Here is a 12,919-nt window from a genome sequence, read left to right as displayed (position 1 = left end):
CCCGTGGCTTGCCTTTCCATTCTCTTAATGGTATGATCAATATAGTCCAATGTATCACTTTCCATAAACATTTTAAATCAGTAGCCAGAACATATGCATCCTCCTAGCAATTAGATCAAACTGCCTCTTCGTGGACAACTTCTTAGTTCTGCCCAGGGGAGCTCTCCAGAGCCCTGTCCACCTGCATATTAGACCCACACTCTCACCCATACACATTATCCCCCAACTCTGAATGACAGGTCAGTACCAGCTAGTAAGCACCCCCATTTCAGAGTGGATGGGTTGGGAATCCCATCTCTGAGTGTCGAGCCAGCAGGAGAAGCCACCTCAGAAGTCTGGAGTGAGGCTAGGATGGGGCAAAACCACTTGTATACGTGTCAGTGAGTGTGTTTCCTCATGCATGGCCCTGAATGCCTGTGTGCATTTTTGTAAGAGAAGTCTCCCCTACTGATTCAGGAAGGACAGTGCACACTCATGTACACTGCTTAGCGACAATGTGAACCATGCCCCTAGATGCGATGCTCTTGTGCAGTGCACAAACTGAACACTTGTACTTGGCAGTCTTGCTTTCAGGCAAACTGAGGCAAAAGCCAAAGAAGAGTTTAGCCAAGGTTGTGGTAGAAGCAGGGGGACTAGCAGAGGCCGGGGGGAAAGCAGGTTAAGGCACATGGCAGGAACAGGCATGACTGGACAGAGTCCAACAGGACTGGACAAAGTCTTTCAAGCTCATGAAATGTCAAGACTTGTGCCTGAAGATGGGTCAGGCTGGATTCTGTGCTCAACTCGGTGCCTGAGCCTGATGCCTGTGTTCAGTCTGTGTTCAACGGGCTGCTCCGGACTGGGAGCAGCTGCTCATTTTGTCCTGGATAAGAGGGTTTCTTCTTCAGATGACCTTTGGTAAGGGGTGTTCTAAGGAGAAGTAGGAGATTGGTGGCCCCAAGTCTGTAGCCTCCAGCAGCCAACTGGGGTATTAAAGGCAGCTGGAGGCCAGGCGTGGTAGCTCACACCTGTAATCCCAGCACTTTGGGAGGCCAAGGTGGGCGAATCACCTGAGGTTGGGAGTTCGAGACCAGCCTGGCCAGCATGGTGAAACCCAGTCTCTACTAAAAATACAAAAATTAGCCGGATGTGGTGGTGCACGCCTGTAATCCCAGCTACTTGGGAGGCTGAGGCATGAGAATCACTTGAACACAGGAGGCAGAGGTTGCAGTGGGCCGAAATCACGCCACTGCACTCCAGCCTGGGTGACTCAGGGAGACGCTGTCTTAAAAAAACAAACAAAACAACAACAACAAAACAACAACAACAAAACTGCAACTGGAGTAGGAGACAGGGCCAAGGAGGGTTTTAGGGGGTGGAGCTGATGCCCCGAAATAAGGGAAGCAGTAAAGGGGTGCTGGGTGGCCCTCTAGTGGCTCTCCTACCCCGGGCCCTGCCTGATGGAGCCTCAGCTCTGAGGCCTGCTCAGTGTCCCAAAGACCCAGTCCTGCTGAGAACGGGAAGCTTGAGTCTCTTCTGGGAACTCAGGGATCCAGGTGCCTGTCCCCAAGGGGAGGAGAATGAGAACTGTTAGGGAGCAGCCCGGCTACAGGGGGCACTGCAGGGATGAGGACCATGCCCTGGGGGCTCCCTCAAGGACCCCCAAGCACACACATCATAGGCACAGCCCCTCAGATACCATGAGTTCACCCATTGCCCTCATCCAACAAGCTCAGGCACCCAACGCTCCCCGCTGCCCGGCCTTAGGCACACATAGGCTCGTGCCCTTGACATACCGGGGGCTGTCACAGCCCCATGCCCCCACCCCGACCCCGTGCGAGTCTGCCCGATGACGTCGCTGTAGCACCCCACCGGCCTCCCAGGGTCCTCCCCAGGCGCGCGCAGGGGCCGCGTGTCCGGTGCCGGCCCGGCTGAGTGTCCCGAGGCGAGCGGCTGCTGTTTGCGCAGCTAAGTGGCGTCTGTGTACCTAGCGGGGCGCAGCGGCCGCGCGCTTATCTCCCGCAAACACCGCGCCCGGATCCGCCGGAACCGCGGCCGCGCCGCCCCATTTGCACGCCCCGGCTGCCAGAGGTCCTTATCGCCCGCGTTTATCCGGCCATCGCTGATAAGGACCCGAGGGAGCGGCGGGGCGGCCCCTCCCCTTGGATCCAAGAAGCGATGGGGTCGCTGTTAGGGGGGCGCCAGCCCCGGGGATGCCGGAAGCCTTCTCAGCCTCCGGGTCAGCCCTGCTCCTTTCCCCTCCGCGCGGCCGGGAAGTGGCCTCGGCCTGGCCGACCCCAGTGCCCTGTCGGTCCTGGCCTCCTTTTCCTTGTGGCCCTCTACACAGCCAGGGCCCCACCTCTTGACCTGGATTCACAGCGGGTAGGAGCAAAAGGCTCGTCGGGAATTCCTAAACACAGCTACCATCACCACCACCCATAATAACCACTAATCATAATAATATCTAACTGAACTGGATCGCGGGCCTGCCTGAGAAGCATGACTGCCATCTGATTTCATTTTCCCAACTATTCCGTGAGGGACGCACTGTTTCCCCCATTTCGCAGAGGTGGAAACGCTTACTTAGAGAGGCTGAAAATCTTAGGGCTTGCAGCTGGCCAGCGGCCGGGTAGGGATTTGAACCTGGCTCTGTCTGAACCCAGAGTCTGCACTTGCCTCCTAAGACACCAGCATGTTAGTCCGATCTGCTCCTTTACAGGTGAAGAAAGGGGCTCAGCCTGGAAGGCCCATGCCAGGCAGTCCTCTGCACTGCCACATCCATGCCCTGCCCACTGCATCTGGGTGTCGGGCACCAGTCAGCTCTGAGGTTATTGAAATTGATCATCTAAATCTACACCAGGGCTTGAGCGGCTGATTAAATCTCGATTTTGCTCTTAATTAAATCCTGCCTGGTTGCATGAGATCATGGAACTGGGCATGACTTTGTTTCTCTTCTAAAGTTGTAGAAAAGTTGTTATGTGACTTTTATAGTGAAAAAGGAAAGGCTCTTCTAAATATACAAACAAACAAAAGCAATATAAAGAAAAGGTTTATAAATTTGATGACATTAAAATGTAATACTTATCTATATAATAAAAAACTAAATTAAAAGGCAACTCTCAAAATTAAGAAAACATATTCACAACATACACAACCAAAGAAGCACTAAGACCTGGAATATATGAAGAGTACCTACAAATAATAAGAAAATGACAGAGACTCCCATTTATTTTTATTTATAAATAAATGAAACAAGATCTTGCTCTGTCACCTAAACTGAAGTGCAGTGGCGTGATCATAGCTCATTACAACCTCAATTTCCCAGGCTCAAGCAATCCTCCCACCTCAGCCTCCTGAGTAGCTGGGACTACAGGTGCACCATCACACCCAGCTATTTTTTGATTTTTGTCGATACGGGGTCTCACTATACTCACAGACCAGGCTGGTCTGGAACTCCTGTCCTCGAGAGATCCTCTGCCTCAGCCTCCCAAAGTGCTGGGATTACAGTCATAAAGATGTTTTTAAATGACAATGCCCAAGGCTGCCTGGGCCATGGTGAGTTCCCTCACAACACAGTAACCCCCTCACTGGTGAGACTGTAACAGGCCTCACAGGAGGCTGGGTTAGGGTAAATGTACTATCCTTCAATCCAGGGCTTCCATGTTTGTGAATGTAACCAATGGATATATCCAGAGATAGTACTAGGCTATTCATCAATGTGATTAACAGTAGCACACACACAAAATAGGAAATAGCACAAATTTCCAAATGTCCATGAAAAAATTATAGTATAAATGAGGTGTAATATTCCAATGGAATCATTAAATATCACGTTTTGGAAAAATGTTAAATGACATGGAAATATTTATGAAATATGGTTTATGGAGGAAAGCAGAATACAAAAACACCTATATACAATAATTCCAATTTTGTAAAACATATATCTACACACAGGAGGAAAGGTCTGTAGGGGTATTCTATATATGAAAATGTTGGGCAGGGGCGGTGGCTCATGCCTGTAATCCCAGCACTTTGGGAGGCCGAGGTGGGTGGATCACCTGAGGTCAGGAGTTCAAGACTAGCCTGATCAACATACTGAAACCGCATCTCTACTATAAATACCGAATTAGTCGGATGGGGTGGTGCATACCTGTAATCCCAGCTACCCAAGAGGCTGAGGCAGGAGAATTGCTTAAACCCTGAAGGCGGAGGTTGCAGTGAGTTGAGATCCCACCACTGCACTCCAGCCTGAGCAACAGAGTGAGACTCTGTCTCCGAAAAAAAAAAGAGAGAGGGTGAGCGTCTAGGTCTTTCTTTCCTGAAGACGTTGTGCCCGTATGCATGTTCAAGACAGATGGCATAGGGTGTGCCTGAGAGGTCAGCGCTCGTTGCTCTCCATGGTTCACCCCAAGACTGGGTCATGTGGCTTCCTGTGCACCCCAAGGCTCTGTAGCCTTGTAGCTTAAAGGAAAGGATAGTTTGAATATTGTGGCACCAGACAAGCCTGGACTAAAATTCCAGCTCTACAGCCCACTGATTTTCAGCAAGCCACTTCGCCTCTCCGAGCCCTGGTTTCCTCATCTGTAAATGGAAAGAACAATAACAGCCTTGCAAGGTCGTGTAAGGACCACAGGCACTGGAGAAAAAACACAGAGCGGGGGTTCATTATACCTTTCCTGGGGTTTCTGTCTGCCTCAGGACTCAGAAACCAGGGGCCACCATCAGGGCAGCCTGCGTGTTCCTGCCCTCTGCCCACATACCTGCTGACACGTGGATTCTCAGCACCAGCTGTCACAAACTATTTTTGGGATCCCAGCTCTATCATCCCAGGTTTGTTGCATGATAAGCACACTGCTAAGCATTTTACATTTAATCCCACAGCAATCCTATGAGGTCCACATTATTAGCTCCACATTACTCATAGGGAAACTGAGGCTCAGAAGGGTTACGCAACCTGCCCAAGTTCCTACAGCTAGTCAACGGCAACACCAAGGCTCAGCTCAGGCTGGTCTGGCCCTGGCCTCATAAAGCCAGATGCTAACACATTCCTCGGGCCCGTGTCCACCCCTCCTCTGGTGGTCAGCACAGACGTGGTGACCATGGCCCTGAAGGCATGTCTCTATTACCAATATCACCAGACTGGGCAGAGCTCTCCCCTCCCTTGCCCTTATTAATTGCATCTGGAGACTCCTGAGAAAATGGGGCCTCCCTTCCTCCCCGCCACTGCTCTCTGACTTAATTACTTCTCCTCCTGGCTGTAATGCATATTTCTGAGCCCCTGAGACTAAGCTTCATCAGAAGCAGCCGCCTCCAGGACTCCAGCCCTATCTCCCCAGCCCTATTCCTTTGGGCCCAGCCCATTGCCCCTGCCCTGGGACTTCAGCTACAAAAGGCATCTGGGCAGGGAAGACTCCCAGCCTCTCAGCCTCCGTGCTACTGATGAAATTCAGCCCAAAGATCAGACCTTGAGAGGGCGACCCATACTGGGGATTCTGAATCCTCAGTCCCCCACCCAGCAATCTATCTCCAGGCCTTGGAGCAGACAGTTCAGAATGACCACTCTTCCCAGCTTCCTACATGCCACACCCCTGTGGGGCTGGTACGAAGAGGCCATTTCTTCCCTTTGTTCATCCAACCAACATTCACTGGGCCCCTCCTCTGTGCCAGTCCTTGCTCCAGGCACTGAGAAGAGGCCAGTGCCCATTGTTCTGAGCAAAACAGACATGGCATGTGCCCTCTAAGAGCTTACAGTCCAGCAGAGAACACAGCCCAAAACAAACGGATGAACAGAGAACTAAAATTAGCAACAGGGAGGGAGGAAGGGGGCCAAGGAGGGAGAGTGAGCACTTGGGTAGCAGGGAGGGGCAGAGAGCGATGGGACATACGCCTCCATCCATCCTGCCCAGTCCCCATGCCGCAAGTCCCCTCAGCAGTCTGCTCTGCATCCCTCCTACTTCAGACCAATATGGTCTACTGGACCATCGCCTCCAATCACCCCGGGCCACAGCCACACACCCTCTCACTCATCCATCACTGAAACAACCACAGGGAGGGGAGAAGGTGACTGGTGGGAGCCCCAGAGCCACCAAGTCAGGAAGAAGGGCAGCAGAATGAAGATGCTTCCTCCTGTTTCTGCCTCTTCATCCTTCCACCAGGGTCTCATCCCACTGCCAATCATCAAAATGATTTCCAGGTAGATTAAAGAGTTAAATGTAAAAATAAATTGAACTATGGAAAAACAGGAAGAAATGGAATCATCAGACCTCTTGTGGAAAGGGAGCTTTACGAGCGTAAAAGCTCTGGAAGAAATCACAAAGAGAAAGGTCAACAGCCTTGCCCACACAAGCGTTAAACGGTGTGCATATCATAAAAGCGTAACTGAAATCACAGATCGGACCACCTCGCTTTGCCAGGCTAACTTTAATTTATCCTCAATTCAGCTCCCCGGGGAAGCTTCCCCGACCACTCCACCTGCCCTGGGTTGACTGCCACCCCGAGCACTCCAGGGCACTCAATCTTCCCTCAGAGCAGAGTTGAAACCGTGTTATGATGATTTCTTTATATTTCCATCCCCATGGACCATGGGCACTTTTTGACATTTTATTGTTTCGATCATCTCCATGGCCAGCACACAGAGATATTTAACACAAAGTAGAAACTCAATAACATCTTTTTTCCTTTTTAGTGGATGTTATATTTTCTGGTTGTCTAGCTTTTTTTTGTTTGTTTCTTTTTTCTTTTCTTTTCTTTCTTTCTTTTTTTTTTTAAGATGGGAGTCTCACTCTGTCACCCAGGCTGGAGTGTAATGGCACAATCTCGGCTCATTGCAACCTCCACCTCCTGGGTTCAAGCGATTCTCCCACCTCAGCCTTCGGAGTAGCTGGGATTACAGGCATGCACCACAACACCAGCTAATGTTTGTATTTTTAGTAGAGATGGGGTTTCGCCATGTTGGCCAGGCTGGTCTTGAACTCCTGACCTCAAGTGATCTGCCCGCCTCGGCCTCCCAAAGTGCTGGGATTACAAGTGTGAGCCACCGCACCCAGCCCTAGCATTTTTTTAATTGCAAAAAACACAAAACAGGCCGGGTGCAGTGGCTCACGCCTGTAATCTCAGCACTTTGGGAAGCTGAGGCAGGTAGATCACCTGAGGTCAGGAGTTCGAGACCACCCTGGCCAACATTGTGAAATCCTGTCTCTGCTAATAATACAAAAAAATTAGCTGGGCGTTATGGCAGGCACCTGTAATCCCAGCTACTTGGGAAGCTGAGGCAAGAGAAACACTTGAACCCAGGAGGCGGAGGTTGCAGCGAGCTGAGATCTTGCCATTGCACTCCAGCCTGGGCAACAAGAGTGAAACGCTATCTCAAATAAATAAATAAATAAGATCTCAACTGAGAAAAAAATAAGGGTAGTAAGTCTTTATAAAACTATATGGTCAGGCTGGTGGATGCTGCCTCTGGCTGATGGGCTGTAGCAAATGCTTTTTTTCTTCCTTTTGCTTCTCCATGCTTCCTCTCCCCACAACATACCTCTTCCTGAATGAGTAATGTCATTAAAATATTTTGTGCAGGCTGGGCAACATGGTGAAACTCCATCTCTGCAAAAAATTGGCTGGGCGTGGTGGCCCATGCCTGTAGTCCCAGCTACCCGGGAGGCTGAGGCTGGAGGATCACTGAGCCTGGTGGTTGAGGCTGCAGCGAGCTGTGATTGTGCTACTACACTCTAGCCTGGGTGACACAGTGAGGCCCTGTTTTAAAACAAAAAGGTAAACCTTTACCAGATATACTCTTCTGAATATTTATCCTTCAAAAAAAAATGTTTCAACAATATAAGGGAATGCTTTATGCACAAAAGTGCTCATTACAGCATCAGTTATAACCATATATAAATTGGATGATGGCTGGGCACGGTGGCTCAAGCCTGTAATCCCAGCACTTTGGGAGGCCGAGACGGGGGGATCACGAGGTCAAGAGATAGAGACCATCCTGGCTAACACAGTGAAACCCTGTCTCTACTAAGAAATACAAAAAAAAACTAGCCGGGCGAGGTGGCGGGCGCCTGTAGTCCCAGCTACTCGGGAGGCTGAGGCAGGAGAATGGCGTAAACCCGGGAGGCGGAGCTTGCAGTGAGCCGAGATCTGGCCACTGCACTCCAGCCTGGGTGACAGAGCGAGACTCTGTCTCAAATAAATAAATAAATAAATAAATAAATAAATAAATAAATTGGATGATAAGTGCTCAATAATAGGAAACTGAGGCCAGGCACGGTGGCTCATGCCTGTAATCTCAGAACTTTGGGAGGCCGAGGCAGATGGATCACTTGAGGTCAGGAGCTCAAGACCAGCTTGGCCAACACGGTGAAACTCTGTCTCTACTAAAAATACAAAATTAGCTGGGCATGGTGGCAGGCGCCTATAATCCCAGCTACTCGGGGGGCTGAGGCATGAGAATCACTTGATGGCCATGTGACCACAGAAACAGATTGGAGTGATGCAGCCACAAACCAAGGGCTGCCTGCAACAACACAGGCTAGAATAGGGGGAGGATTGCCCCTGCAGGTTTCAGAGGAAGCATGTCTGCCTTCCGGCCTCCAGACAGTGAGAGGACACACTTCTGTTGTTTAAGCCACCCAATTTGTGGTGCTTTGTTATGGAGCCTTAGGAAATGAATACAGAAGTAATATGAAAAATGCTGGGCCAGGCGCCATGACGCACACCTGTAATCCCAGCACTGCAGGAGGCCAAGGGGGGTGGAATGCTTGAGCCCAGGAGTTTGAGACCAGCCTGATCAACATGACAAAACGCTATCTCCACAAAAAAATACAAAAGTAGCCAGGCACGGGCCAGGTGCAGTGGCTCACCCCTGTAATCCCAGCACTTTGGGAGGCCCAGGTGGGCAGATCACGAGGTCAGGAGATTGAGACCAACCTGGTTAACATGGTGAAACCCCTTCTCTACTAAAAATACAAAAAAATTAGCCAGGCGTGGTGGCGGCACCTGTAGTCCCAGCTACTCAAGAAGCTGAGGCAGGAGAATGGTGTGAACCCAGAAGGCAGAGCTTGCAGTGAGCCAAGATTGTACCACTGCACTCCAGCCTGGGGGACAGAGCGAAACTTTGTCTCCAAAAAAAAAAAAAAAAAATTAGTCAGGCATGGTGGTGCACACCTGTCGTCCCAGCTACTCAAGAGGCTGAGGCGGAAGGATCATTTGAGCCTGGGAGGCAGAGGCTGCAATGAGCTGAGATCATGCCACTGCACTGCAGCCTGGGCGACAGGGTGAGGCTCTGTTAAAAAAAAAAAAAAAAAAAAAAAAAAAAGCTATGATATACTGATAAGTGAAAAATCAGAGGCCGGGCGCGGTGGCTCAAGCCTGTAATCCCAGCACTTAGGGAGGCCGAGACGGGCGGATCACGAGGTCAGGAGATCGAGACCATCCTGGCTAACACGGTGAAACCCCATCTCTACTAAAAATACAAAAAACTAGCCGGGCGAGGTGGCGGGCGCCTGTAGTCCCAGCTACTCGGGAGGCTGAGGCAGGAGAATGGCGTGAACCCGGGAGGCGGAGCTTGCAGTGAGCTGAGATCGGGCCACTGCACTCCAGCCCGGGCTACAGAGCAAGACTCCGTCTCAAAAAAAAAAAAAAGAAAAGAAAAATCAGAAAAATTAATTCTATATACACAATAATACAGCCATGTTTTTAAGTATAAAAAGAGTTTGAAAAGAAACAGACCAAAAGCAAACTGCAGCTGTATTTGTGGGCCAGGTGGGTTTTGTTTATCCAATTTTCAATATTTTTGGTAACTTTTCTAAATTACTTTTATTTTTTGAAGTTATTTATTAATTACTATTATTATTTTGAGACAGGGTCCTGCTCTGTTGCCCAGGCTGGGGTGAAGTGGCACAATCTCTGGTCAGTGCAGCCGCCACCACCTGGATTGAAGTGATCCTCCCACCTCAGCCTGCCCAGTAGCTGGGACTACAGGCATGCGTCACAGGCCTGGCTAATTTTTAAACTACTTGTAGAGATGAGGTCTCCCTACATTACCCGGGCTTGTCTCAGACTCCTGGGCTCAAGCAATCGTCCTGGGTCAGCCTCCCAAAGTGCATGAGCCACTACGCCCAGCCTGGAAAAAAAAAATGTATAAAAAAAAATAATAAGTATACTCTGCTGTAAGCATCAGGCCCCTCTGTCTGTTCCCACTGCCAGGCCTCCCTCTCTCTGCCTGGGAGCTGTTCTTATCTCCCAACTGCTCAACTGAAATCAAGGCACTCCCTTCCTCAAAATCCTGCACCGCTCCCCAGGTCTCCTTAACCTGCACTCCACCCCTGGCCTCAAGCTACCGTCAGCTTTACCCTTCCCCTGCCCCACTCACAGTAACAGTCAAGTCAGCTAGCATTGCCACTTTCCTGGGTTTCTCTATTTGAGTCGCAGCCACCGTGTAAGGCAGGGAGAGAAGCTTTCTCTCTACTGAGAAGATGGAAGATGCCCAGAGTGGGAGTAAAAGTCCTGCACAAAGTCAGGCCGAATCCAGTGATTGAGGCTGGGACTCGAACCTCGCGTTCTGATCCACGGTGAGGCAAGGGCGCCCCATTAACGTGTCCCGCCCGGGGATGCCTGAGCCCCCTCCTCCATGGCTCAGCCTGAGGGGAGAACTCCCCACCTTCGTCCCAAATAAAACCTCCTGCTCCTCTCAACGCCTTTGCCCGTGACTCCCCCGTTAGGCTGCACCCTCACTCCCCTACTCACGAGCTGCGTTTTCCCGGAAGACGGTTGCGGTCTCGGGATCCAAGACAGAGCCCTGCCTGGGCCCAACGAACAGGAGGGCGCTGGCTGGGGCCGGGGGTGGCCAGGGCCCCGGGGGAAAGGCGGTAAGCCTGAGCACGAGGGGACCAGGAGTCGCCCCAGCCTAGCCACCCCGGGGCGGTTCCCACTAGCCCCGCGGGAGGATCCCTTCACTCCGCGGGTCCCCGCAGGGCAGGCGGACCCCACGCGGCCAGTCCGGGACTACCTGGGACTACCCGGGACTTCTCATCGCGTGGCCGGGCCGGCATCGCCCCTTGGTGGCAATTGTTTGTCATTACAACCTGGGGCGCAAAGTGGAATCCGAGTCCTCTATCCACTGAGGACCCCGGGGGTATTTTGGCGGATGGACCTGCGCACTAAGTTCTGAGTCCAGGAGGCTCAATATTCATCCTTAGTACATTTTCCTGAAGCCGATACCCCACAATCTCCTATCCACACATTAACTTTTCCTTGGGACAGGCAAATATTAAGTAGAACCCTATGAAATTTACATTAGTTAACCGTTTTTGTTGTTTCGTTTTGTTTTATGTTTGAGACAGAGTCTCGCTCTGTCACCCAGTCTGGAGGTGATCTCGGCTCACTGCAACCTCCGCCTGCCGAGTTCAAGCGATTCTCCCGCCTCAGCCTCCCAAGTAGCTGGGATTACTGGCGTGCGCCACCACACCCAGCTAATTTTTTGTATATTTTTGCAGAGACGGGGTTTTGCCATGTTGGCCAGGCTGGTCTCGAACTCCTGACCTCAAGTGATCCACCGGCTTCGGCCTCCCAAAGCTCTGAGATCACAGGCGTGAGCTACCCCGCCTGGACTGTTCTGTTTTTTGAGACAGGCTCTCCCTCCCTAACCCAGGCTAGAGTGCAGTGGCCCCCTCATGGCTCATTGCAGCCTTCGTTTCCCAGGCTCAAGTGATCCTCCCACCTCAGCCTTCTGAGAAGCTCAAGCCACAGGCGTGCATCACCAAGCCCAGGGAATTTTTAAATTTTTTGTAGAGATGAGGTCTCTCTGTGTTACCCAGACTGGTCTCAAACTCTTGGACTCAAGCGATCCTCCCACCTCAGCCTCCCCAAATGCTGGGATTACAGGTGTAAGCCAACACACCCAGCCGAGTTGACCATTTTTAACACAAAAAAAATACCAAAGACACACAAGAACTCTACCCCACACCTCACTCACACATGCACAGACACGCGACACCTCTACACACTCCTCCCTCCTCCAGGGAACACACAGGTGGATACCCCTCCAGAAGACTTCAGTCATGGGACATGGAAACACCACCTGCCACTACATTACCATCACTGGGAGCTCCATACAACACCCCAGCCCCGCACAGCCATAAACATTCACACACAACACTCCTCAATTCGCAGCTCCGCCCCAGGATTTTCAGTGCCCCCCCGCCCCCACCCCTTGCTCCGTCTGCCTCCAGCTCACCAGGCGAGCATTTCCATATGGAAAGCCTTCCCCGTCTCTAGCAACCAGCGCCCTTCTCTGCCCCACAACTCCTCAGACTGTGTCGCATATACCCTAGGGATCTCATTAAAATGTGGATTCTGATTCTGTAGGCTTAGCGTAGGCCCCAGATCCTGCGTTTCTTTTTTTTGTGTTTTTGTTTTTGTTTTTGTTTTGTTTGAGACAGAGTCTGGCTCTGTGGCCCAGGCTGGAGTGCAGTGGCGCGATCTCGGCTCACTGCAAGCTCCGCCTCCCTGGTTCACGCCATTCTCCTGCCTCAGCCTCCGGAGTAGCTGGCTGAGGCTACAGGCGCCCGCCACCACGCCCGGCTAATTTTTTTGTATTTTTAGTAGAGACGGGGTTTCACCATGTTCGCCAGGATGGTCTCGATCTCCTGACCTCGTGATCCGCCCGCCTCGGCCTCCCAAAGTGCTGGGATTACAGGCGTGAGCCACCGCGCCCGGCCAGATCCTGCGTTTCTAACAAGCTCCCACGTAATGCCATGGCCCACACTTTGCTTTCTTCTCCAGCCAAAATTTCTCCAGGAGTTCCCTGCTATGGTCTCATCCCAGGCCCCTTCCCTCTCTCTGCCATCTGGAACCCACACCCTACCTCCACCACCCCACCCAAATGGAGAAGTCACTGACGAGTGAAGCTGATGGCCTTCTCTGTGCCTGAGACATTTAT

The 12,919-nt window shown here is 51.4% G+C and overlaps 1 protein-coding gene across 3 annotated transcripts in view; it reads right to left on the bottom strand.

The window, feature by feature from the left end:
* The window catches only part of PYY (peptide YY), a 36,660-nt gene extending 25,665 nt beyond the window's left edge, over positions 1–10,995 (bottom strand). For all 3 annotated transcript variants that reach the window (XM_073005575.1, XM_073005573.1, XM_073005574.1), the window contains exon 1: positions 10,726–10,995. The gene's annotated coding sequence lies outside the window, so the exon portion shown is untranslated. The remainder of the gene's footprint in view (positions 1–10,725) is intronic.
* Between the last annotated feature and the right edge of the window lie 1,924 nt (positions 10,996–12,919).

This window comes from Chlorocebus sabaeus, chromosome 16, assembly GCF_047675955.1.
Source record: "Chlorocebus sabaeus isolate Y175 chromosome 16, mChlSab1.0.hap1, whole genome shotgun sequence".
NCBI lineage: Eukaryota > Metazoa > Chordata > Mammalia > Primates > Cercopithecidae > Chlorocebus > Chlorocebus sabaeus.
Note: the sequence above shows the minus strand (reverse complement) of the source record. Positions and strands in the feature narration are given on the sequence as shown.